Below are 27,500 nucleotides of genomic sequence, written 5' to 3'. Positions count from 1 at the left end.
TTCATGTTGGTCAGTTTTGGCTCTGCATAGGCCTAATATTATGTGGAATATTTTTAATGGTTGACTGATAAAACATTGTTTCTTGCAACTCAGCCCTTTTTTGATTACAAATATCAAGGCTACAAACACAATTTCTTACTTGGTTTATCCCTCGAGGAGTTACAAATACTATCAGAGACCTAAACAAAGCACCCAAGCAACTACTTTTCCGTAGTGTGCTATTTAACATGTGAAAAATTCAAAATTAAAGATGTAGTCCTTGCTTTCAGGAGGCTGATAGTCTTGGACACAAAAGATTAATTCTCTGTAAAAATTATGTTAGTCAACCAATTCCATCAATTTTCTCATATTGAATGCATGTAGGGAATCATACCCAGAGAAAAATCAGTTTCCAGTTTCCGTCTTCCCTCAAGGTTCAAGCATGTTGAATTACAGCAGGAAATATGGACTGCAAAGAGTAGAGGTGAAATGCTTTGAGCATTTAGGGTTCATGCAATGTGTACAACAGAAGACAGAAAGCTTACATCTTTTAAAAAATAATTTGTGTATTTTCAAAGCGTATGGATGTTCAGATTATATCCATTCTTTGAGATTTGCAAGGTGCTTTCTAAAACATGAATCATATAATCAAGTTTGTAAATAATCTGTGTAAAACAATCTTGCAAAAGTTCTGTTTGACATCCTACATGTGTTGGCCTTGGTCTCCTTTGACACATATGATGTCCTCTCTGTCCAGGCTATTTGCTTCTCCTTCTGTGGCAGGGCAAAACTTTTTTTGCTTTTCCATCTCAAGCCTATGAGAATTATGACAAGGGTGGTTGGGGTCTCAGTCAGGATATGATTGAGAAGGACACAGATGAGCACATTATGTGCTCTCTTATTGTACCTGTGGCTGGATTTTAGGTGGGGACAGAAAGTGAAGAGATTTGGGCTGACAGACAAGGCTACAGGATGGGGGCTGGGAATGTCGGGAGGGGGCTGGGCATACTCACATGGGGATGTGGATGACCGTCATCCTGCACATTGTCTTTTATTGTGGAGCTTTGTTTACTTTTCTGTCTTCCCTACCATACTCTGAGCTCTTCTCAGGAAAAATCTACTTGTCATTTTGTAGGTCAAAAAAAAGAAAAGGTCCAATACCAGCAATTTCAAATGGTTCAAACTGAATATAATGCACTGCTTGAGCCAGGGGCAGATTGAATTTTTCCCACCATCTCTGCCCCTCCCCAGCAGTATTACCTTGGGCAAATCTCTTAATCTGGGTAAACCTTATTTTCCACACTTTAAAATGGATTGAAACATACACTTCCTCATAGGGCTGCTGGGGATATTAAATTATTAATAAATAATGCATGTGTATTTGTGCCTGGCATGTAATGAATACACTCTAAGTGGTGTCTATGACGTTTCTTATTTATTGTTTTGGTTTCTGAGCCTAGCACCGACCCTGCTTGTACTGGGCACTCAATAACGTTTGTTAAGTACAAAACAGCCAAGTCGAAGCCAAGCCTATGGTTATGTTAAATGCCCAACAAATACTTACTGCATGAGCAAGTGGTTCTTGTCCCAGATCAAATGGCCCAGAGAACCACCTGGGAGTTACTCATCTCACAGTTAGCTCTGAGAATTGTAGCCTGCGGGAGCTCCACTTCAAACAGGGATTCTCATGAAAAGCAAATCAAAAGTGAATTTGAAGGAGAGGCAAAATACATTGTTTCTTATTAGGCTTGCTGTTTGATTTTCATTAGGCATCTTGCCTGATTCTTATTAGGACTGCCCTGATTTCTTTTAGGTCCTGGTCATTTAGGGTCAGTGCTCATGTGCTATATAAATGATGTCATTATTTGACTTTATTACATACATGATGTAGGTAATGACTCAGGGTTTATTCTGGAAAATAATCCTAAGCGCCTAATGCTGATTGGTTTAATGATACAAAAACTAATTTGGAAGGAATGGAAGGTTTCCTGGGGCACAGCTGATGATGTGAATGTGAAAAGGCTTCATTTCCCACATTTAAAGAATGGAAACAACATGCAATTACGTGTTCTTCGATGAGGTGTTTTCTTTGAAATGGTAGAACTTGGAAACTCTCCATATGAGAAAGGTGGAAAAACTTAAGCAACTGTGCCAAGGTCAGTTTTCCCTTTTTATTTCCTTTATTATTGTTATATTTATTCTTGGCTATAAACATATGCTTTCTCGTTTTCTTCTCTTTCTTTTAATATGAAAACCTAATGGGGAGACTGATGAGATTGGCCAAGTCCGCGAAATTAAAATGAATTTTGTAATTTTGTTTATCAGCTTGGGGTCAAGGACATAGAAATTCTGTAAGTTATAAATGTAAATATGAACATGAGTTCCATGTGCTGAATTCAGTCATGCAGAAGGCGGGCCCATTCCCACTGCCTGCCATCACCCACCTCCTACCAGTTAACAATTAGCTAGTTGGATAAGCCACCTTGGGGTTCTTTGTGTCTGTTCTACTCGGCCCCCTGCGGTGCTTATCCAAGCTCTTTAAGAGAGATTTGTGCTTGGATCTGATCCGCATGATACGTTAAGAAAGGTGAGAAATTGGCCATTTCTTTTTTTTCATGCTTTTCTTTAGGATGGGATGTGGAGGGCGAGCACACGGAATGACCCCGGTCACTGGCACCATAGACTTCAGTTCAAGTACCAACTTCACCGACTTGCGATATTAAACTGGCCTTGATTCAGTAAGTAAATTACCCACAGTTTCTATTATTTTGATTTTCTCCCTCACCCTTATCTCATGATGCCTCATTTCTACCCACTCATTTATCCACTGCTTGCAGTTCCCTGCTCTTGACTGTCTTACTGGACGTTGTTTAATAAGCAGAAAAAAGATGAACTCTTGACATTTATTCTCATCATTTCTTTGTTTTTACCAATTCTTAAATTTTTTTCCCATGGATATTTTCCCCATCAAAGTTATTTTTATACCTGGAAGGGGAGATTGTAAATATGACAAACATAAGGATGTGAGTTCAGTTTCATCTGTTCCTTTCTTTTTCCTTCCCTAGGGAGGCACAATCTACATCTTCTCTCTTCAGTCCTTTACCAGATGCCACAGTGGCCTGTCCCCCAAACTTTATCAATTCCCTGCTCATTGGTTTTTAAGCTTGGCATGCTATTTGTGATTGTAAAAAAGTAGTTTTTCCCAATTTCTACATCTGTTTTAAATGTTGTGAGACAGAAAGCCAAAGAGCAAAGTGAGCCTAAGGGGGAAAAAGATGGCCAGAGTCAGAGCAGCTGAGTTCAAGCCCTGACCTTGTTGATTTGCTGGATGTCCTTGGGCCAGCTCTGTCCCCTCACGGCTCATGGCCCTCACGGGTAAAATGAAGGGCTTAAAATGGAGCATCTGGGATCATTTCCATTGGAAATTGGATCTTTCCCTCACCTATGAAATGGCCACACTAATAGGGCTTGCCTTATAGAGTACAGATTGAGGGTTAAATCAGATTATATATACATGTATAGAAATATATGTTTTACATGGTGTCTGTCATAGAGTAAGAGCTTGTAAATTCAATACAGATCTTCCTCAACTTATGATGGGGTTACATCCCAATAAACCCATTGTAAGTTGAAAATATCCTAAGTTGAAAATGCATTTAATACACCTAACCTACCAAACATCATAGCTTAGCTTAGCCCTACCTTAAATGTGCTCAGAACACTTATATTAGCCTACAGTTGGGCAAAATCATTTAACAAAAAACTTATTCTATAATAAAGTGTTGACTATCTCAGGTAAATTATTGAATACTGTACCAAAGTGAAAAACAGAATGGTTATATGGGTACAGAATGGTTACGTGTATTGGTTGTTTACCCATATGATTGTGTGGCTGACTGGGAGGTGCGGCTCACTGCCCAGCATCATGAGAGAGTATCATATTGAATGTTGCTAGCCCAGGAAAAGATCAAAATTCAAAATTTGCAGTATGATTTCTACTGAATGCATATCGCTTTTGCATCATTCTAAAGTCAGAAACTCATAAGCTGAACCATCGTAATTCAGGGACCATCTGTAGTAGTAAAACCCTGCAATAGAGCCAATTGGATATGTTCCTCTGTCTAGCCCCTGTTCTCAAATAAAAATCTTTTCTTCTATGGGAGAGAATGAGGGAGGGGAAAGGGGGGTTCAGTGGGGGAAAAGAATTCTCAGGCAGGTCCCTGAGAGGGTAGGTCACTGGGTCCCCAGTATTCTTCTAGCCCAATCGCCTTGGATCAGATCAACAAAGCAGTTTCCTACTAAGCAGCAGAGTCCTTGAATCACTCCACCTGTTGTAGGAGTACCAACCAGCCAGAGGACGTAGAATCAATGTGTAAGGCAGAATGGACCAGACAGCAGCAAACGGTAGCTGGAACAATGTTGTATTTGAATTATGCAGCCCAACCCTGGAATAATCCAGCTAGCTGTGCAGGTTTATTTCAATCACTTGGTTCACCTTGTAATAACACAACCCTGCATTTTATAAATATCAAGTTTTTAGACCCCATTTATCATATTTAGTTTATTTATGGGTGAAATATATGTGTTAACAGAGAATGTTGTTACATATTCCCCAGATCCAAGGCTCTAAGTATAGATACCCTCTTTCTTATTGTTGTCACGCTTGGTTTCTTAGATTTAGAATCATTCAAGACTATTTTAGTTCCAAGTAATAGAAGTCTAACTCAAACTGGCTGAAACATCAAAGAGGATTAATTAGCTCAAATATTTAAAAAGTCCGACCTAGCTGCATTCAGGGACTCAAAAAAAGTCAATTAGGGCTTGATCTTTTTCTCTTGTTCTCTGCTGCACCCCTTGTCTGAACTTCTCTCTTCTCTATTGATTAAAGTCATTGACAAGCTCTTGCCTTGTGGTGGCCCTGGGTAAATCCAGTCCTTCACTCTACCAGCTTCAAATCTAGCAGATAGACAACTTCTCTTTCATAATTGTGTCTCACTGTACTGAGTAGGGTCACACGACTTTTTTCCACCCAATCAGTTTGTCCAAGAGGATGGAATATATTGATTATTCAATCTAGTCACTGCCCCACTCCTAGTTTGGGGTCAGCCCTACTTGAACCAAATGGGCTAAGGTAAGGACAGGCTGGTATTCCAAAAGGAAATAGGATTCTTGTACCACAGTCTTCTGCTGAAGGGAATGAATGATGGACAGGCAAAAACAACAGATGCTCATCACAGATCTTTTTACTGGAATTTGGAGCTTAAAAAAAGAAAAAAAAATGCTTTCAATTGTTCAGTTGAGTATTTAGAATAAATCCTAGTCTCTAGGTTGAATGCCTTTGCAGATGCCAGCATTTAAAGTGATTACTATAAATGTGGAGACATGCTTATGGTATAATGGTAAGTAGGAAAACGTAGAATACAAATTTTATGTTTACAGTGGTCACAATTACATAGACAAACTCTGGAAGGGCAGTTTAAAATAGGAAAATAGTTATCTCAGTTCAGATTAGAATGTTTATGGATACTTTTCCCTTTAAAAAATATCTTTAATTTATCTACATGCTTTTCAAAAGAAGAAAAGAGAAAGTGCAGTGAATGAATGAAAGTTGACCTCATTAGATAGGAATGTGTGCATGTGCAGTTTATCTTGACATCATGACAACTGCCTTCAGCATATTAGTAGTAGCTTCGAGAGAGATTCCTGTGTCCTTCAAGCATAGTGCCTGGGTCAAATGTTCCACTTTTTGTCTTACCGAAGACTGGCCCTGCATTTCACTGATTTTATACGTTACCAAGATATTACACTTTTATTCAATCTTACTAGATATTAATCCTTCACGTTTTCTAACCTTGATATCCTTCAGTTTGATTTCTATTTTCTCCCATAACATAGAATTAAATAATCCAATCCCTTCACTCTACCCTTGCTTCAAGGTTGCATCACTCAGTTATGAGTCCTGTGTTAGGGGCAGTCGAGGATAGGTAACTCAGGGTCTGGATGGCACCCCAGCAATGCCACCAGGTTCCTGAGCTTTCTACATTTTTCCGTTCTGCTATCCTAACCTAAGAGTTCTACTCAAAACCCTGCCTATTATTATTTTTTGATCATTTGGCTATTTATTTTTATTTAGGGTTTCTGATATTACCCATTTTAAGGAAAAAAGAGGACAAGTTAACTGTTCTTATGAGTAAGCCATTCCAATATTTAAAAATTGAATCACCAGGATATTTTTCTTTGTTTTCAAGCTAATTTTGTAATGTAATCTATGCCTTTTTCTTTCTATTCTCTCTTTGCTAGAGGGAAAGAAGACTGTATTATTGTCATTCAAAAAAAAATTCTTAAAGTTTATTATTTTTGTCTCTATATTATCATCGTCATATTGAATCTTAGTCTGTATTCTTTACCTATAATTACTCTCACGAATTCCTCTATACCCTCCTCTACCCTCAAAATCTATCTCTATGAGCATAGATATGACAATGGCACTTTAGTAGTTATTTTAAAACCAGGCTCTGCCACTTCTCCAGGTGTCTGACTGTGGCCTAGTTACTTATCAATCTGAGTTTCAGTTTTCTCAGTTCTAAAATGGGAATGATTATGTCTAATTTTTATGGTGGTTGAGAGTATTGAATGAAAAATATTAGATTGATCATAGGAAATTGCCTATATTTCACCTATAAAAATGGTAATTTTCTATGGCTCAATCTAATATTTGTAAAGTCTAAGCACAGTGCCATTGGTGGTGGCTCCATAAATGGTATTTGTTATAGTGATAGTGGAAGGAGTCACAAAAGTTTAGGAAAATAAGAGGTCTATTTTGCAGTTCCAATACACAGAGCCTCTGTATAGTTCAATCCAAATTAAATAGGATAGCTCACCCTGGCTCTAGGCCAGACTGAGGCAACATTCAGTGGTAAGAAGCTCTTAGAAAGTTGGAGGGGGTAGGCGGGCCCTTGTAGATAGAGAAGATCCATGCAGTCTTAGATGAAAACCTTGAGTGGTAGATGAGAGCCTCTGAAGAGATACTCCTCATCATGCCTAACACCATAGAATTCTCTAAAACTTCCTCATCCCAGCAATAGCAGGGTCAGAGGTATTTTAGGGAGCATTTATGTGCATTTATACTAATGGAGTCATAAGGGGTGGTGAAACTTTCATAGTTCTTGCACTGCACAGATTCATTAGATTGAAATAAAACAGAAGTAACAAATGACATATAATTAGTAACTCTGTGTGGTTCAGAGGGAAAAATTATGCTTAAATGTTGAGCATATGCAGAAAGAAAGACTGAGACCTCTCCTATGTTAGCATGTCAGCATCAACATGGAAGTGAGCTGTCCAGCGTGAGAAGAAGGGAATTGTGTCAGATAAAGAAGTAAGGACAGGACTTGAAAAAACAGGACCAGGGCCAAGGACAGAGATGCAACGTGAGCGTCTACTGGTTAGTGCTTCACTTGTTCCCCAGGAATGAAGGGCTGGTCATTAGCATCAAACTCACATTGCAGGGATGCTTGGGTTAGCTTATAATTACATATATTTAAAATTAATTGTTAGGTAAGCTCTTTGTGGGTTTTTGTTCTAAAAGACTTAATAGCTTTTCTCTTAAGGTTCTGTTTTGAAAGAAGTGTACCCTCCAGATAAACTCAACCCACATTTGCAGTTAATATCCAGGTGTCCCTTAATCTACATTCGCCTGTCTCTTCTCAATTCATTGATGAGTGTCAGCGATCAGAGGTGAAAACCAAGAGTTATAACAATGATTGAGTGAAGCCACATAAACAATCACTAATAACAAGTTGCACGGGTGTATCAGGGAATAGACTTAGGCACACAGGAGGAAAGGGGATGGATGTTGGACATGGATGAGGAACAGAGGTGATGGAAACTGAGAGTTCCTTCTCTTGCCACCTCTCTTTATCCACAAAGCCTTTTCAAGGAAAGACTTTGAAAATGAAAGAAGAGGGACCCAAAGAAAAATATCCTCTTTCCCCCTCTCCTAAACTTTTGTTTAGTAAACAGCTTTCTCACCAATACCTTGTTTGACCCATACAACAACCCCAAAACACCGACCGAATGAAAATCATTAATTTCATGTGACAGATGAAGTAACTAAGCCTCAAGAAAATTTAGTGATTTGCCTAAGGTTGAGCTTAGATTGTAACTTGGATCTTCCATTTCCCAATATGTTTCTGTTTTCACTAAGGCATTTTATTCATGTGCATTATTTGACATTGAACTACTCTTTTTGTTACTTTGTGCTATTAATGTCTATTAAAAGGAAAATTAGAATCTGGGCAGTGGAGCAGTATAGGATTAGAAATCAAACAATATATGTCTAATTAATTCAATGAATACTTGATTAATATTTGGCAGTTGCATTTTCATTACAATATAATTAATTAGAATTTCTAGATAAACAACTTCACGCAGTTGCTGTGAGAATTAAATGTGATAATGTATGTGAAAGTGTCTACCTAGTGAGTGGCAGTTAGAAGGGACTCAATTAGTTGAATATGAATGTTATCAATACTAATTTTCATGAGGATTTCTACGAGGTAAAACTTTTTGGTAGAGAACTAAAAATGGAGAAGTACTATTTAATGCTGTTATTAGTTAATAACTAACTTCTGAAAGGTAAACCTCAGGATTTCAATTTGGAATTTCTAGCTGCATGCCTCACTGTCATCTCAAAATCAGCGTCTCCAAGATGTAATTTCTGTTCCTTCCATATAATTGATTTCTTTCATTCCTTCCTTTTGCTAATGGTGTCAACCAGGCTCAAAGTCATGACTCCTCTCTTCCTTTCAAATACCAGTCACCAAATTCTTTCAAATTTTCCTTTGAAATATTCTATTTTGGTAATTTCCTCTCCATTCTACTACTATTGACCCACCTAGGTTTTCATCAACTTGTAGATAGATTACTACCTCTGAAATGGTCATCTCTGTGACCTTGTCCACATGTAGACCTTTCTTGGACTAGTCTTACTAAAATCCCACTTTTATTATGTTAATACTGTGATTAAGACATTTCCAGGCTTCCCAATATCTCATGCACCAAGTCTAATGTCCTCTTGATTTTCAATTACCTTTATAATCTAGCCTCTTCCAATTTTTCTAAATTCTATCTCAAGTCTCACTTTATCTAGGAGTTTGAAAATCCAGGCCTACATTTGGTTTCTTTTTTTTTCTTTTATGTTTAGTATTTACTTAATGCTGTTCTATATTGTTTAAGAATTGCTTCTTTTTTCCCCTGGTTGTATTGAGGTATTATTGACAAATAAAGATTGTGTATAGTTAAGGTATATGACTTGATGTTTTGATATTCACATACATTGAGATATAATCGCCCCAATCAAGGTAATTAACGTTTCCATCGCCTCACATAATTACCTTTTACTTTTCTTTTTGTGGTGAGAATGCTTAAGATCTACTCTTGTAAATTTCAAGTATACAATACAATATTGTTAATTATAGTCACATTAATCTCCAGAACTTGTTCATCTTTCATAACTGAAAGTTTGTACTTTTTGACCAACATCTCCTTGTTCCCCCTCCCCTCAGCCTCTGGCAACCACCATTCTACTCTCTGCTTCTATGAGTTTGACTATTTTAGATTTCACATGTACATGAGATCATACGGTAGTTGTCTTTCTGTGTCTGGCTTGTTTCACTTAGCGTAATGTCCTCCAAGTTCATCCACGTTGTCACAAATGGCAAGATTTTCTTCTTTTTTTTAAGGCTGAATAATATTCTATCTAATGTTCTATATATATCTATATCTATATACACACACCACATATTCTTTATCCATTTATCTGTTGTTGGACATTTAGGTTGTTTCAGTGTCTTGGCTAATTAACAGGGGAGTGAAGATATCTTTTTGAGATACTGATTTTATTTCCTTTGGACATATACCTAGAAGTGAGATTGCTAGACCATAAGGTAGTTCTATTGTTAATTTTTTGAGGAACTTCTGTATTGTTTTCCATAATGGCTATAAAATTTACGTTCCTACCAACAGTGTACAGAGGTTCCTTTTTCTCTACATCCTATCAACACCCACCTTTTGTCTTTTTGATAAGAGCCATAAGAATTGCTTCTTTTACTTGTTTGCTTTTCCATCTCAATTGTAAGCATATTTAAGATAGAGTCCTCGTGCTGTAATCTGTGTTCCTAACATAATCTAAACCAGTCCTAAAAATATAATAGTAGGTCAACAAATATTTAATGAATTGAATTGAATTGACCTAGATTTTACTAGGGGGGTTTTATTTTGGGGTGTTTATAGTAAACTTGCACAGAGCTGTCACCAGGTGGCGGCAAACATGGAAAAGCTGCCTGATGCCTGATTTGTTCAATAAAAAAAAAAATGCTCTTTACATAATTTCCATATAATTTTAAATTATGATTTTATTCTGCTTCCTTAAATATTTTTTTAACTTCTCCAATTTTTTTAATTGAAGTACATTCTGAGTAATACTAATGCATTAGCAATGGTGTAGTTTTTATGGTTGGGGAAGATATATAATCTTTTGAGAATTAGAGATACCTCAAGGGCTTAATTTTAAATAAATGTGCTTTGGGTTTTAAATGGAAAAAGAATGCCAATTATTGTTGATATTTTAAAAGTGGGAGTGTACCCCAAATAGTCAAAGCTCCTGTGAAATTGGGATCCAAGTAAGTTTTGTCATAAGCTATGTAGAAACCTTACCGTGGTGTGATTTTTTGGTGAAATTTCTGTCATCGGTGCTTTTCATGAATATTTATTTAAATCCCAGTGGAAATCATTGCTCATCTGAAAGGGAGTTAACAATCCTTAATAGCCTCTTCTGATTTGATTGATGTTTTTGTCACTTTCCTTGAAGTAAATAGGTTCCATTAGCATACCAAATATGCTATCTGTCCTTTTACCTCTGCAGGCACTTAACTGACCACTCACTTAAGATTTAAATATCCCACCTAGGGTTTTGTTGTCAGGTCAGGGTCACTCTTTCCAAGGAGAAAAGGAAAGAGCTTTAACTATTTAGGTGAGTAGTCCCAAAATGGAGGAAAAATAGTTTTCTTCATAATATAATTTACTTCATTTGTTATCTCACAAATGGTGTTCTCCTACCTGATGCACACAAAAAAAGCCAATTATTACGGCATCAGTTTTTGGCAGAAGAAATGTGGTTTTATTTTGCGAGATTGATCTGTAAGGAGACAGGGGCATACACTCTCTGATCTGTCTCCCTGATCCAGGGCTTGGGGCACAATTTATGGGATGAAGGGCAGGGCGGTCTGAAGTGTGATGATATATGATTGAAGGTAAGGAGAAGTGAGTTAATTGATGATCTGCGCAAGTGTAGTCAAGCTTCGTGCCTCTTCATAGGACGCATGTTCACACAATAGCAGCATTACCATGATCTGAGGGTGGAGTTTTTAGCCTCTTGATGTCAAAAAAGTCACTTATCGAGCATTTGTGCAGGCCCAGTTGAGGGGTTGGTGGTTTCAACCGGCCTTACCTGGACAAGGGGTCTCAGTTCCTGAAAAAATACTCTTAATTACTCTGTGGATAAGATGCTGTCAATTGAACTCATCCTGGAGAGCCCGTGGTTACACATTTAGACCACCTATTCTGCCTTTGAAGTGTGTACAATCCTGAAATAGTTGAGATTATTGAAATCAGTGTGTATTGAACAAAAGGTAAAAAAATATTTGGGATGACTGGGAAGTGTTTAAAACATTCAAGAAAGAATTTTGAATCAAGGAGATGAAAATAATTCTTGAAACTAAAGCATGGCATATGGAAATCAATAAGTCTAAGTAAAAGTATTCATATGTGTGTAATGAATCTTCCAGCATGTAAATGAATCCGAGGGAGACATGTGTGGAGCTGTGGTTACTTTTTCAGGCCACTAGAGTTCATAGTTAAAGGGTATCGAGCGGCCTGGAAGACATCACCCCTGAGACAGCCCCAATTCTTCCAAGGCACTTAGGTAGATGTGTTCAGGGCCACTTCAGAAACCAGAAGTGTTCTATATCTTCAATTTAATATATTTCACTCCCCCTCCCTCACTGCTCCAATCCCTTTTTGATCAGATTTCATGGAAAATCTGAGTATTTTTGCTATCGTCACATACTTGTTATCCCAGTCCATGAGGGGCTGTGGATGAGTGTGAGGGGAGATCAGATGGGCCCAATGCAGCACTGGTAGGATCAATAGGCTTTTGATGGGTCTGATGCTTTTGGATGTGGAGAAACAAAGCTAAATTTATTTATTTGAACAATTAACAAAAATGTTCCTTAATGACACAAAACACTTAAAATGACTCAAGGCAATTGATTGGAGTAATTTTTTAATTATAGAGAAGCAGAATGGTCTGTAGAAGAAATAACTCTTTGCTTCAAGTTGGAAACCTTTGAATCCCATTTCTGACGCTTTTATGTAGACACTCTCTGAGTTTCCTTTTTTAGAGGTAAAAGAAGAAAAAACCATGAGAATGATTCAGTGAGATATTGTAGTATGTGAAAAAACTTTATAAATGATACATTACCAATCAAATAAAGACTACTGTTGAAATAAATATCTAGGCCAAAGAGGGAGCCACTCATGCCTGGGGTGCCACGTCAGCAAACCGAAACTTAGATAACTTTCGTGTTCCTGTAAATGCTCTGCTTGACCAGAGACGCAGCATATCCAGGCAGCTAATCCCCAAGAACCAAGCCAACTCTGGGCTCTCTACTTATCTCCTTGTTCCTTCTTACTCCAATCAAGGGTGAATTGGTGGCCCCACCCAATCAGATATTTTCTATTTTTCCCTTCGTTGTTCTTTATTCTTTATCCTATAAAAGCTTCCTGCTTCCCGCCCCATCTTGCATTTCTCTGAATGGAGACTGCTTCATCAAATGTTAAAGTTTGTTTGTATCACCTGAGTTCTTCTTTAATCATTTTTTTAACACTGCTATTTAAAAAAATTCTTTACTTTGAAATAATAATAAATAATTTCAGATTTACAGAAAAGTTGCATAAATTGGTACAAAGAATTCTCATATACCTTTCACTCTGATTCTCCAAATGTTAACATTTTGCTACATTTGCTTAATCATTCTCTCTCTTCTCTGGCTCTCTCTTTCTGTGTCTCTCTGTCTCTCTCTGTCTATATATAGATTTTTTCCTCAACCATTTGAGAATAAGTTGCAGGCATAATGTCTCTTTTCTCTAAATAGTTCAGTATGTGCCTCCTAAAAACAGGAACATTATCTTTCATAATCACAGTACACAATAAGGAAATTAACAGTTAACACAGTACTATTATCCAATTTACAGAGTTTATTTAAATTTCACCAATTGCTTTCTAATGTCTGAGATTTACTACTATCAAATGGCCAACAATTTTAGAAATGTACATTGGAACATATCCAATTCCTAGGAATCAGAGAAAATGGAAAGGCAAAATAATGAAGAAAACAACATGATAATTTTACTCTCTGAATAAAAACCCACTTTTTTTTTAAACGTTCCTTCTGAAAATACTGTCACCTTCTTTGCATAGATTGCCAGCGCTGGAGAAGCAATCCTGATTTATTCACTAATTCATGCTTCATGAATTTATTGAATGTTTATTGAATAACTAGTATATACCAGATACTCTGCTAAGTGTTAGGGAAACTAAAATATGATTTTTGCCTGAAAGGAGCTCAGACTCTAATTAGGAAGACACTATTTTCAGTATTGATAAATAATTGATTCAAGAGATTATGAAGGGGACAGAAGAAAAGGCAAAAAGAGATCTCTCTATCACATGATTTTAGATGCAAAAGGAGAATATAGTTTCATGAGTTGTGTTGTTGAGATGTGGTTGGGACATGAGTGAAGGATGGGTTGTTTTCCTGGCATAGGGAACACATATTTTTAAAGTGTATAAATCCAGAAATAGAATGTTAGATCACTTTCTATCTCTTTATTTATCATCGGGAATTCTGTGCTTATCTGAATCAGTAGATTTAGATTTTTTTGAAATTTGGATAAATATTATTTAAAAAATCACAATAAGCAGCATAACAAAAATATAAGGCAAATTTTAAGATAAAATTTACAGCTTCCTTTTGTTGTTTAAACTAAGATAATCATTTCTTCTAATTAAATTTCCTTAGCCCGCATATTAATTTAGACAGAGTATAATATAAAAGGAGAAAAATACAAAATAATTTTGAGAATATATGCATTTGCACTAGGTGGTACATACGTTGGGAAATAAAATATTCCAATTTAACCAATTTTTACCAAGACTCAGCAAGCAACATATGATGCTAAAATAAAAATTGAAGTAAAAAAAATCCCAAAACCAAATTCAACTAACTTACTTACTTTACTAGTGCTGATGTGGATTACTTTATGTTATTGTAATAGTAGACAAATGATGTATGAAAATGGACACTTTTTCTTTATCAAATTTGGGAGACTTGTGATTATCTTTCAGGCGTTAAGTATATTTGTGCCTAGCCAGGTGTCTATGGGGTGATGGTTTACAACAAATCACACACAGGCAGTATGATAAATAAATAAAAAGGTAATATCCACATAAAATTTAAGCCTGGAATTCTGTTAGATAATAATTTGAAGAAAAATTGGAGCTAGGCCAGAAGAAAGCAATTGCAATGATTAAGAGAAGGAAAGGATTAATTTATAAGAAAAGATTTAAGTAGACAAATATATAGCTAGGCAAGTAATAACTACAGGGTATGTTATAAGATTCTACAAATATTTGAAAGTTAAAAAGGTGGGAGTAGAATTATTTAAAATGATATAAAAGAGTAAGTTAACCAGGAGTAATTTAAGTAGAATAACTCTTTGACATTGAAAATCATTAGTTTTTGGAAAACTCTTCTAATAGGAAGTTAAAAGTACCTATTCTTTCTGAAGATTTGAAACTAGACAGGAAATGATTCTTGATTGTGCATAGTTGTATTCTGGCAAGTGGAAAAACTGATCAAGTCATTTGACTCTCTATTCTTTTCCATGAACAAACACGTCAAAGATACCAATTCTAAGATTGGTTAACATAGTGTCTACCAATTACTCAAGAGCTCATGTTAATTGCTAAGGCCCCAATAACATTTTTAGATAGTACCACGTAATTAAACTCTGTATTATATACTGACTTCAGCAGTTTATTATCTTTTATTTGGGGCATAATAGTTGTCTTAACGTTTTCTATTTTCATTCCAAACAGACCCTAGCAGTGTTGAACACCCATTATGACCTCAACATATACTTTATTAAGTAGAAATCTATATTTACTTTGTAAGCAGGGTGTTTACATTTGAATTGATTCCAGAAAAAATTTGAGATACTTATCCTACTTCTGATTTGGAAGATTTGTTTATGTATATAAAAAGACTTTTCCATCGCTCCGTGCTCCACCAATTGGTTGCCAAATAAAAAGTTCTCTCTCAGCCATTCTATCCTTTAATTCCTATTTCTGCTGACTTAGTTTACACCCTTTCCCTTCCTAAGAGACTAATGTAAGAGATAACACTCTCTAACTTCATTCTTTTCCATTTTCTATTTTTCCTCTTCCTTGCTGCCAGAGACATCTTTCCAACCAAATCTGATAGTGTCTTTCATTGGCTCAAAAATATTTGGTGAATCACAATTACCTACAGGATAAAGTTTAAACCTATTCATTCAAGTCCTTCCAGGATCTGTCCTCAATTTACTTTTGCAGCCCCATCTCCAGCTACTTTCTGTGCTTCAGATCCCACAGAGACTACACGGCCCTTCTCACACTTGCGTCTGCTCATGCAGTTCTTTTTGCCTAAATCCTTTTCTTCTGTAGCTCCACTCAGATGCCACTTTCTCTATGAAGCTTCTCTTGAAGATTTATATGTGATTAATTATTCTACTTTTTGCATTTTTGCTGGCATTTATGTCACCTCTATGGCTCAGATTAGTTTTGTGTCTCATTTTCCCATGACAGTACATTTCTTTGAGGACAAAATCTGGATCTTATTCACCACCCACACTCCTGAACATATGGCCTTATATATAGTAGGTTCTTAATAAATTTTTATGGAATGAATGAAAAGACAGAATGCTCATCATCTTCATGTGGAATAAATCCCAGAAACTAACAACATGGCAAAACAGATGTGTTTTTTTCCAACTATATTGGATTTTTCTGAACTTTCTGATAGGGCAAGATATAATACACATTTTTTTTCTAGGTTTCCTTAGGCAGTTTCCAGATTTGGCTTAAGTCAAGCAACACAAAGATATAATATTCTAGTATACATTTCGTCCTCTGCTACACTCTGACTGCTTATTAGTTTGCTTTTCTTTTCAGCCATTATCACCACCAGACACATTGCATATTACATTTATTTAGTTAATTATGAATTATTTTCTATCTTCTCACTTTGGAGCGTGAGCACCAAGAAAGTAGTGCTTTGTTTCTGCTTATTGCTTTATCCCCGTTGCTCTCAACTATGTTTGACACACAGCAAATGTTCAAGAAATATTTGTTGAATCAATAAGTGAACTTACATTGTGTCCGTTGTGTTATTCAAAGAACCACTCTTTTGTTAGGGCCAATTTTGAGACTATTAGATTTGGCATTTTATAAAACATAAAACGTGTAATAATAATTCAAGTCATTCAGAAAACTCACATTGATTACTCAGAATTTTAATTTTTATTTAGGAAATGGTTGACCATTGTCCATGAATGTTAATAGTAGTTATTAATGGCAATCGCACAGCACAGAAAAATATTAGATATTTCCTTATAAGGCCTTATACCTGTTATAGAAAATGGTATAAACATGAAATACAACTTAGCTCCCAAATAATTCCTTGACTTTGGGGATAATGATAAATCCGACTTGATACACTTTTTGGCACATTGTTGTATATCATTTGTTTTTCGTCATCTTGGTTCTTTTCATGGATTGTCATTGAAAAAGCTGTTCTAGTTCCTTTTTGAACTAGATTATCCTGCCAACCTGTAGTAGAATTTCTAGAAGGCCTTACACGTTTTAAGAGCAGACCACGTGCAATTTAAGAAGGAAAAGTAAAATGCATACCTGCCTTAAATTGTGTCAGCCCGTGATTAAGCCTTTGATCTTAGATTGGCTTGGTGAATATGGTGCAACTTGTACCACAGACTGTGTTCACCACCCACTAGTGTACATACGGATTTTGTTAAGGACTCTGAAAGTGAATATATTATACTAGCTCTTTTTAAAAAATTTGTCAATGCTTTTGTTATCTTCTCTCCCTCTTTTTAAGACCTGAACATCTAAGTATATGATTATCAACTAATTTTGCATTGTATTTGTAATGAAGTGAAATAAAAATGAGATAGAAATCCTAATTAATATAGAAGTGAGTAATAACATACTTTTTGAGTTTTAAAATATTTCTCAAGATTTAAGGGTGTTATTGTTTGTCCTCTTATTATCAGGAGGAAATACTTAATTTTCTTTAAAGAGACCACTTGATTTCTTGCTATATTACCACCACCTGTGTGTGTGCCTGCACATGTGTATTATCTTATTTTTCTCTATCATTTATTGACAATTTGGGTTTCCATATACTAAAGTTTCTCCAAGTAAAAGACAGCATTTACTCATAACTCTCAAGGTTTATACACATATCAAAACTTCTTTAGGGTTAAAAACAAGGCATAGTAAAGCCTAACTGAGGAGGAGAGTTTTGGTTATTTAAAAGAATGAAGCATTGATTTTTACCGTTTTATAGATTTATTCAATTAGAAATTATCAAATTCATGATGCACACTTCCCAGATAGTAACTAGATTATAACGTGATTCTAAACATGCTAATTTATAGGTAAGGTAATGCCAAAAGATAAGACAAATTTGAGACATATCATTGAGAAGAGATTGGAAAGGATTTTGAATTTAAAAAGCACAAGTTCTACCCCTAGGTTTGCTACAGGGTTTTTCTATGATCTTGGCAAGACACTAGCTCCATTTGTCTTAGTGTTCTCATCTGTAAAACTGTGGTCATTATATTTGACACTTCCTTTCTTAAAAGGGGATGTTATGAGGATGAATAAGGTAATGCATTGTGGTAAAATGCTTTGAGCTCCTTAGAAGAGAGGTGCTACATAAATACAGAGTATTATCTCACATGAAAAATAGCTGCCATACTTTAAATATAGCTACTGAGAGCCACAATCAACTTCTAATCTATTTTTTTCTCTATGTGGAAAATTCCTAACATTAAAAGAAATGATGTTCATTTGTTGATTGGCAAATGCATCATCACTTCTTTCTCTTATTGTGTCACTAATACACTTTTAAAACTTAAATAGTTATCAAACACACTATCAATACTTCCTGCTCCTTGCATTGGAAACTCTAGAGTCATCTTCAGTTCTTTTCCCTCTTTTGACTCCTAAATCCTTACAGCTCTTTCTTGGTAATGTATTAGCTCTCTTTTCTTTCTCATTATATCCCTAGGTACCTCTTACAGTGGCTAAGAGATCAGATTCAGGAGCCAGAGTGCTCGAGTTCAAACTCCAGTTCCTTTATATACTATGCAAACTTGGGCATATTATGGAACCACCTTGTGCCTCCATTTCCTCATCTGTAAAATGGGTATAATAATGACACCTATCCAAACAGGTTGTAGAGGGAAATAAGTAAGTTAACACATGTAAAGCTGCTTCTAACTGTGCCAGGCACATAGTAAGCTCTTGACAAACTTTAGCTATTATTATTATATGGACAATTGCAATACTCTTGTATTTATTTTTTATTCATCAAACTTATTGAGGCACTTGCATCTGTCAATAGTCTGCCTTTACAGCACAGTTTAACTTTCTTTTTAAATTAAGTTATTCCTTTCTCAGTTCAAATAGAATCCCCCCAAGCCCCTAAATGATCATCTTCTAGTTCCTAATCATGAGCTTGAAATTAAACCTCTAACATCGCTCATGAGCCCTCGCATCCACCCAAACTTTCTAACCTAATTGTCAGTAACACACAGGTGGGCATGCTGCTTCAATCAGGTAAATATCCCTGTCATTCTTCACCAATGTATCATCAGCTTCTACTCTTAGCTCCTTCATTTCTCTTTAAAAGCATATGCCCATCCTTTCTCTGCTTCAAGTCTCTGCTTGTCTGTGGAGCCCTTTTCAATGATTCCCTCTTTCTTCTGATCTGTCTAATCACTTCACGAATAATAACACATCAGCACATTGTGTAGATAGATCACTAATGTATAACTGAATTTGATTATGTAGTTGGTGTGTTTATATTTTTATGTACGGTATAACTTTATATTGCTTTCTGAATCAGGGTGAGGCATTATCTATACCAAAGAGAGGAGTCTGGAGGCCTTTTCTCCCTTGCCCTGGGTGCTGTAAATTAGGCTGAAATGGGTATTGTATGTACGGAGTTCTCCAACAAGCTTCTGAAATTATCCTTTGTTGATTTAGCAGTTCCATAGCATACGGCTCCTCTGACTTCCTGTTTAGTCTCTTAGGTCCCAAAATTTTAAATGAACTGCTTACTCCTGCAAGTTTTGAGCTGAGCGGATATCATATGTAAATACATTGTTTTAGGGAGCCTTAGAGAAAAGTGCTAAGCAAACAGTAATAACTACCCATAGAATCATAGAAGCTCAGGAATAGAATGGTCCTAAAATGTCATTTATTTTTCAAGACCAAGAAATCACAGTAGCTCCTGTTTCTATTAACTTAATAAGAGATAATTCTAGAGAATGATCTGATATTTCAATGTCTCCAACACTACTTTTAAATACCACTCATTTCTGCTTTAAATATATTGCATCACATAATTCTAGCAAAGCTTAGAGTCAGTAAAATTTCCCACCTGTGAATGAGAGTGGGGCGTGTGATGCCTAATGCTGAATTTGAAGTTAATACTATTTTACAATGGCTCCTCTTCTTTGTCTCAACTGTTCCTCTCAAAACTTTAGTAAAATGTCTTCTATTTATTAATGCTATGTGTGTGTGTGCATGTGTGTGTGTGTGTGTATAGAACAGGATGGTGGTGGAGAAAGGTTCACATCTTTGTAAAAACTGTGCAGAAAAGGGACCGGCCCCATGGCCTAGTAGTTAAGTTCAATGTGCTCTGCTTTGCAGCCCAGGTTCGGTTCCTGGGTGCAGACCTACACCACCTGTTGGCAGCCATGCTGTGGTGGTGACCCACATACAAAATAGAGGAAGATCGGCACAGATGTTAGCTCAGGGTGAATCTTCCTCAAGCAAAAGAAGAGGAAGATTGACAACAGATGTTAGCTCAGGGAAAATCGTCCTCAACAAAAAAAACAAACCAAAACAAAACAAAACTGTGCAGAACAGAAACAGTATGTATAGAACAAGGTATCTTAGGGGCAGAATTGTGCATGAGACTGAAAAGTTACTTCCCAGAATATGCAGAAATCTTTAAGAGGGTTTCACACTTCCGTAGGGCCAGGTTTTGGAATTTTAGCCAATCTTATCTAGGTCTCAAGGGACAGATTGGCCCTACCTTATATCTGGGTTAGACATACAATGTTATAAATACATAAATAAGGATAATTTTCATCAAGTGCATTTGAAAGTTAGTATCATTATTTAGAGCCACAGACTATCTTCGATAGAACAACATGGAATTTTGTTAAAATACTAGGCCCCTCTCCAGGTTTACCAAAAGAATCCCTGGGGTTGAGTGCAGAGATTCTTATGCACATTAAAATTTAAGAACCACTGCCTTTGGAGCATATCTCCTATTTTGTGTGTATTTCCCCTTTAGACTATAGGTATCTTGAGAGCCATAATATTTTATATTTTTGCAAAATTTATGGGATTTCTATTTAATTTGTAAGTCCCTTGGCAACCATCCCATCACAAATGCTCAATAAATATTGTTAAAATGGAATAGAATTATGACAAATGTATTTGCCATTTTATACACTTTCAGAAAATCCCACAAGATATTAGAAAGAATATAACTGTATAAAAATGCCTGCTCTCTTTTGCTCTCCTCTCTTGAGGTTCCAATCTGAGCCCCAACACAGTAGGTGACAGTTGAACTATGACTTGAATTGACAAAGTCATTATAGTTTAAGGCAAATATAGTATGCTTTCAAATCTCCAAATTTTAACCAATTGTAAGCTTTCTGGCTGTATTAAATGACCTTTGCCCCAGGCAAAAAAAAATGTGAGAAGAGTGAGACTTCACAGACCTTTCATGTCCAATAATCCTCACAGTTGTTAGTGGCTCTCTGGACTCCAGAGCCATATGTCCAACTGCCTTCTCAGTCTCTACTTGGTATCTAACAAGTGTTTCAAACTCAACCTTCTCAAGTGCTCAGATCAAGGTCCTCAGAGTCATTCTCAACTCCTTTCTCTCTTTTAGACTACATCTTCTCTGTGAGCAAGTGTTTTAGTGGTACCTTCAAAATACATGTGCAGAATCCAACCACTTTTTAGTTCCCTTCACTCCATCCCTGATCCAAGTCATCCTTATCTTTTGCCCAGATTCTTGCGTTAGCCTCCTAACTGGTCTCTGTACTTCCACTTTTTGCCTCCTTCAGTCTAGTCTCAACACAGTAGCCACAGTGAGAAACATTTACTTATCAGATTATCTCATTACTTGGCTCAAAACTCTCCAATGCTTCCCATTTCACTCAGAGCAAAAGCCAAAGTCCTTACAACAAAAACTAGTTTTATTTCAGCAACATAACCAGTTTTATTTTATCAACATAATATAATTATATTAGAAGAAAGCAAGTGCTGAACTTAGACAACCAATACTTGTTAATTCTCTTATATTAGCTCTTACTATGTGCATTTTAAAAAAGAATTACTGGCTATATATAAGTTTTCATTGCACTCTATGCATTAATAATTATCTATCAAGTGCAATATTAATTTATTAGTATTTATTTATCAAGTATGTGCTCAGTACTTGTCCAAGCACTATGAGTATCTAAGAGTCTGTGGAAGGCATGGTTTATTGGAGATTATGGAAAACTTGGGTAGATTTGGGATAGCCAACCACTGTAATTGCAGAAAGATCTTTATTTCCTTTAGAGTATTTACTGCCAGAGATTACAGTCTTTGGTGACTTTTTCTTTAAAAAGAAAAGTTTTATTAGTCTTTTAGTATTGCTTTAAATATTTCTTCTTTCCATAATGTAGTGCCTTTCTAACTTGTTAGAATTATAATGGTAGAGGATCTATAGAGAAGATTAGTAAGAGTCGAAATTTGGACCTTGTTTTCGTAATTTTTATATCGCTTTGTGATTATACCACCACCCCAACACACACAAAGAAGAATCTGAATCCTGAAATTGAAAGAAAAGTCACCAATTTCAACATATTAAGTATTTGAAACCTAATAGAAAAAGTAAGTTTTATTTATCCAAAAAAATTAACTTTTCTGTCAGTGGAGACAGTGTTATAAAAATAAAACAAAAATTTACTTCTTGTAAAATTCATAACCTACTTGGAAATGGTTATTATAAATTTGGCATACTTACGTATTTAATATGCAGTAATATGAAATAACATTAAATGACTAATAACCAGAATATTTTGCAAACATTGCCACAATTTATTTAATGATGAGAAAATCTGCAATTTCCTAAATTAGACAAGACTTAAAAAAAAAAAGGCAAGGCCAGATCAGTGGGAAATAAAAACTTTTACATTTTTTTTTTAAATCTAAAACTCTCGCTGAGGCCTTTTAGCCTACAGCAAATGCGTCGCTGCTGTATGCCTTTCAATGACTAGAAGTGCTGCAGCCAGCCCGTCAGGCTCTAGTGTGTTAGTGCTACAACCGTGCAGTCATAGTTTTTAGTATGTTATTTTCTTTACAAGGGAAAAATTGGACAGTGGTACTTAGACTAAAATATAATCCTATCAACTTGACATAAAATATTGATAAGAAATAAAAATTTAGCATCTCTGGTGTGAATTCACTAGACTGTACAAAATACAAATATATAGATTAAGGAAAGTTAACATAATCCTTTTATGGGAACTAAAATCAATTACATGTCAGCTTTGTAGTATTATAAATGTATTTAGTCAGCATAGAATTTTTCCAGCAGTGTTTCCTGCAGATTGAAATTGACTAACCAGATGTTAAATATTAAATAGAACTAATCAAAGCATGGTTCAAGAGACTTTAAAAACACTGATCAAAGGGAGCTATTTATTACCTGATTCATGTTACTGTTGAAATATTGGCTCTGTGATATTATATTTAAACTTAGTTTTTTCAAGATCCTGTTTTCTAGCTTTACATGAACAATAATTAATATTAATAAATTAACTCATAAACTATGTAATTGGATCATTGTACATAATCACAGTTGGAAACTTGACCAAGAGATTTAAAGCTCAATTCATAGAAATAAAACTTTAGTGGGAAATTTAGAACATATATAACTTTTAGTAATAATATAAGCATTGAAAAATACTAGGATTCATTTGGTCCGTATCTTTACGCACACACACGTATACACGCACAAGTAAAAACAAAAAAGAAGACAATGAAAGAAGACAATGCTAGAATCGCTTCTGAGGGATCTTGGAACAATCATTTGGTCAGACCTTTTACTTTCAGAAAAGTAATTATTCAATTTTTAAAAAATTGAAAAATAAATGATTTTAGGGGAAGATTTCCAAGAAAAGTCATTTCATAAACTCTTACAAGCTCATTCTATTATTTTACCATAGTGTCAACATTTTTTTTGCTTATATTCAACAAGAACCTTTCACAAGATCTTATGTGAGCTCATTTTTTCTTGATATATATTTGGAAAGCAGAGTTGATAGACTTTTTAGTACCTGATGTTATTAATTTTACTATTATCACAATATTTTATATAAATTTATATAATTTAAGAAAACATCTTTCAAAGTTTAAAGGTTCCAATAAACAATGAAATTCACGACAATTCACACACCAATAAATACTTTTCTACCAATATACAATACCGTATTTTGTATTTCATGTTGGAGAAAAAAAGGGAAATGAGATCGAACTAGTAAAACTATTCAAAATAGTCTAGCTTATTCTTAAATTTCTTTGCTTCTACTAAGTTGTTTTTGAAGCAATTTTCAGTTGATTTCTGTTCATTTTTGATTAATTGTATTCTATTAGTAATCACTTTCAAGCAACCATTATTATAAATTTTAAAAGAAAAAAAATCTGTTTTGATATAGGTGGTACTGATTTTTCTACGGAAATGAAGATTTACTTCGGTGACAACCTAAGTTCTGTGCCTTGAACATGTTAAGTTTCAATATGGTTTTAAAAGCAAATCAGAAAAAATTTTTGGAGAGAAGGGTGTATGTTCACACACCCCAACCACACACGTCTATCTTTAAATTTCGTTCGTATGCTGTCCTAAAAGGCCCTTTTCAGCTGATTCAGAACTTATCTTCTCCAAAAATTCTCCTCCCAGACTGATCATATTCCACTCTTACAACTCTCTTGAATTTTTTCTCTCAATAATTTGGGATATATGATTATCCAGTTTTTATTTTCTCATTGTTTCATTTATCTTAGCTTCCAAACCCGTATAAACATCGCTGAACAAAAACTTTTCAAAGGCCTTGCCTTCATGATGAAACACTCCTTTGTATACAAACATACATGCATGTGTACATCATCATGAGATCCTTGTACTTGAGCTTCCTGGCTGCTCCCAGGTCACTACTCACATTGCGCTGCTCACACTATTGTATTTTTCTGTGTCTGCAGCCTAGTGCCGTTGTAAAAATAGGAATTCAATACATTTTTGGCTACCTTGAACAAATTCCGAAACCTCTTTTCTATGTCAACTTCATCTTCTATAAAATAGGGGTGATAATAGATCTACCTTTTCACGAGCATCAAATGAAATAATAATCTGCTTGACCCAGTGTCTGGCATGTGATAAGAATTGCGTAAATATTAACTATTTATAGTTCCTGCATGAATTAAATTATCCAAACTCCTGATGAACCTCATTTGTTTTCATTTTCTTTTCCCCTCTTGGTTTAGGATTTCACAGTTCAGTGCTTGCTGAGAGGAGAACTTATTTCTGTTTGTAGTAAATGTACCTCTCCAAGTTTTGAGCTCCCTCATTTTAGCATTCTAATAAAGTTGATTTTTAAAATAAATTTGGATCATAATTCCACTCGTGTATTTATCTAAAATATTTTAATTTTTTATCAGCATTTCATAATGCATTTCCTCTTCCTTCTTTGTGTTCAACCTATTTTTTGTGTTTTAATCCATCAATCAACCAATCTGTCTTTATTTGTTGATCACTCTCATAGGTGTCACAATCTGGTGGTGAATAAACAAGTATAAGAGAGATACAGTCTAATTGGAGTGTTAATATTAACATATGTACAAAATTAGCAAATAAGCAATGTTTTTCTATGTGTCAATTGTGTGGTTTAGTATAGTATTTTTGAATAAAAGAGAAGAGGTATATAAATAACAACTGGAATAATTATGAATGATTACGTGAAGGAACTGAAATGTTAGCTGGATATTAAAAGATTTAAATAGATGTAGCAGAGAGTGGAAAATGCAATATAGACAAGGGGATTAATAAGGGTAAAAGCAGGGGTGCAGAAAGAGTCTTCAATAATTAAAGCGTCAAAATTATCTTTGGTTCATAGATGTGCATGAATGATATGATTTCTGTTTAATATCATAATCTAAAATTATAAGAGGATATGTTTGTAAAAAGGGAAATCTGGCCTCCCGTGATTAAAATATAAATCAGTGCTTAAATAAAGAAATATACAATTTTTATCCTTTGGCATTTGTAAATTTCACTTATGTAATATTGGGCACAAAATGGCTAAATAGAAGCATCCCTCAGAGGGAGCAGGGGCTGAGGAGGGAGTGTGGGGTGGTGGGAAGATATTTCATATTAGAATGTTTCACACAATCTGAATTTCTCCCCATTGTGGGGTATCTAGACTTTTTTTTTTTCCTTTTGCAATTTCACCTTTCTTCAGGAATCCTGCTAAAAGGATATGAAAACTACCTTTTTTGCTTCATCTTTGCATTAAGGTGAAGAATGCAGAAAGCATCGATGGGGACACCAGGGCTCAGATAGGCTCGAGAAAACCAAGGTGATAAGTAGAAGGAATTTGGCAAAGCCTGTTTGAGGAATTTGCTTATTTAAAACCTGAACATTGAGCAAGGAAACAAAGATTAAACAGTAAATATTCTCACACTGTGACGACATGACCTTACAGATGACACTATCGTGACAAATACAGCACCGACACAAAGACCATCAATAGAACTGAAATAGCGCAAGATGACAAATCCAGATCAGACCTAAAGCAGGTGTATTTTATTATCCATTTTGGGTTAAGAGATTTTACCAGGTCTCTAGTAAGGAGAAATTATAAGTACAATTAGAACCTCACTTTACATCATCTGTAATTTTGTTGTATGTAATTAAACTTTAATTAACTGTATGATAATGTATACGTCTCATTTTAAAAGGTTAGTATTCTTAGTAAATCCTTTTGCTATCTTCATGAAATTGTGTTAGATTGAAAAACAAAGTCATTCAAACTGCATAGAATTTATTTTCAAATTTTGGACTTTACTTCATGAAAACTGCAAAAAGTTTTTTTGTTTTGAGAATGGCAATAATACCCAATGAATATTTTCTGATTGTTGTAATTAAAATTCTCTTGCCCAGAATGGGGAAAACTGGGTAAGTGACATCACTTAGAGAACTTCCCTTTCGAAAGTCTCTTTTCTCACTGAGTATGGTATGAATCACATAAGGAATCTCAGATTTCTGAGCTGCAGTTTTCTATATAGTAGGTTTTGTGTGCTTAACAGATTAACTGCTTTTTGTGTTATTCTTTCGCCCAGGATTCAGGAAAGAAAATGACATCATAGATGTTTTTTTTCCCTAGGATCACGGTAAACCTTCTTAGTCAAACCCAGTTGCTCCTTGGGAGGTGAAGAGCGAACTAACCTATGTTTCTACAAGTTACAAAATCATTTACATTTATTACCCTTGCACAGTGAGGCCCCAAAGCCTCAGAGCTATGATTCTCCAAATCACTGCATTCTAAGCTTGACTGATTGGTTTAAAAGCTTGTGAGAGATTTATAATGATTCACTGTGTAAGCCAAGGATTTTATATTTAAGGCGGGAGACTGCTTATAAATGACAGGAAACTTTAGCCTCTCCTTGCACACAGCAGGTGACCAACTGTTTTCATAGGTTTAGATAAAAACAGCATTTCCTTTGCACTGTTTGAAGCCCAAATTTGTCAAGGGCACACGCATTATAATGGGTACAAGCATTATAATATTAGCTCCCCGTTTATAGTGCCACCTTTGGATTATTTGGCTGTATTAATATCTGTGTGTATTTTCCACAGGAACTTAAAAATTTCTGTTGCTTTTGAACCTTTTCTTATTTACTCTCATAAACTTTTAATTGCTTCCCCAAATTCCAGGTTAAATAGCAGATATTGCTATACATTAAGTTGGGAACAATTACTATGCTT

General features: G+C 35.3%; 1 long non-coding RNA gene across 1 annotated transcript in view; it reads left to right on the top strand.

Moving 5' to 3' along the window:
• The first annotated feature begins 1,961 nt into the window (after positions 1-1,961).
• The window catches only part of LOC131410264 (uncharacterized), a 55,164-nt gene continuing 29,625 nt past the window's right edge, over positions 1,962-27,500 (top strand). Inside the window, exons 1-2 of the long non-coding RNA XR_009221203.1 lie at positions 1,962-2,135; positions 2,609-2,717. This is a non-coding gene — a long non-coding RNA (uncharacterized LOC131410264). The remainder of the gene's footprint in view (positions 2,136-2,608; positions 2,718-27,500) is intronic.

This window comes from Diceros bicornis, chromosome 9 (assembly GCF_020826845.1).
Source record: "Diceros bicornis minor isolate mBicDic1 chromosome 9, mDicBic1.mat.cur, whole genome shotgun sequence".
NCBI lineage: Eukaryota > Metazoa > Chordata > Mammalia > Perissodactyla > Rhinocerotidae > Diceros > Diceros bicornis.
This window is presented reverse-complemented; position numbering and strand designations above follow the sequence as displayed.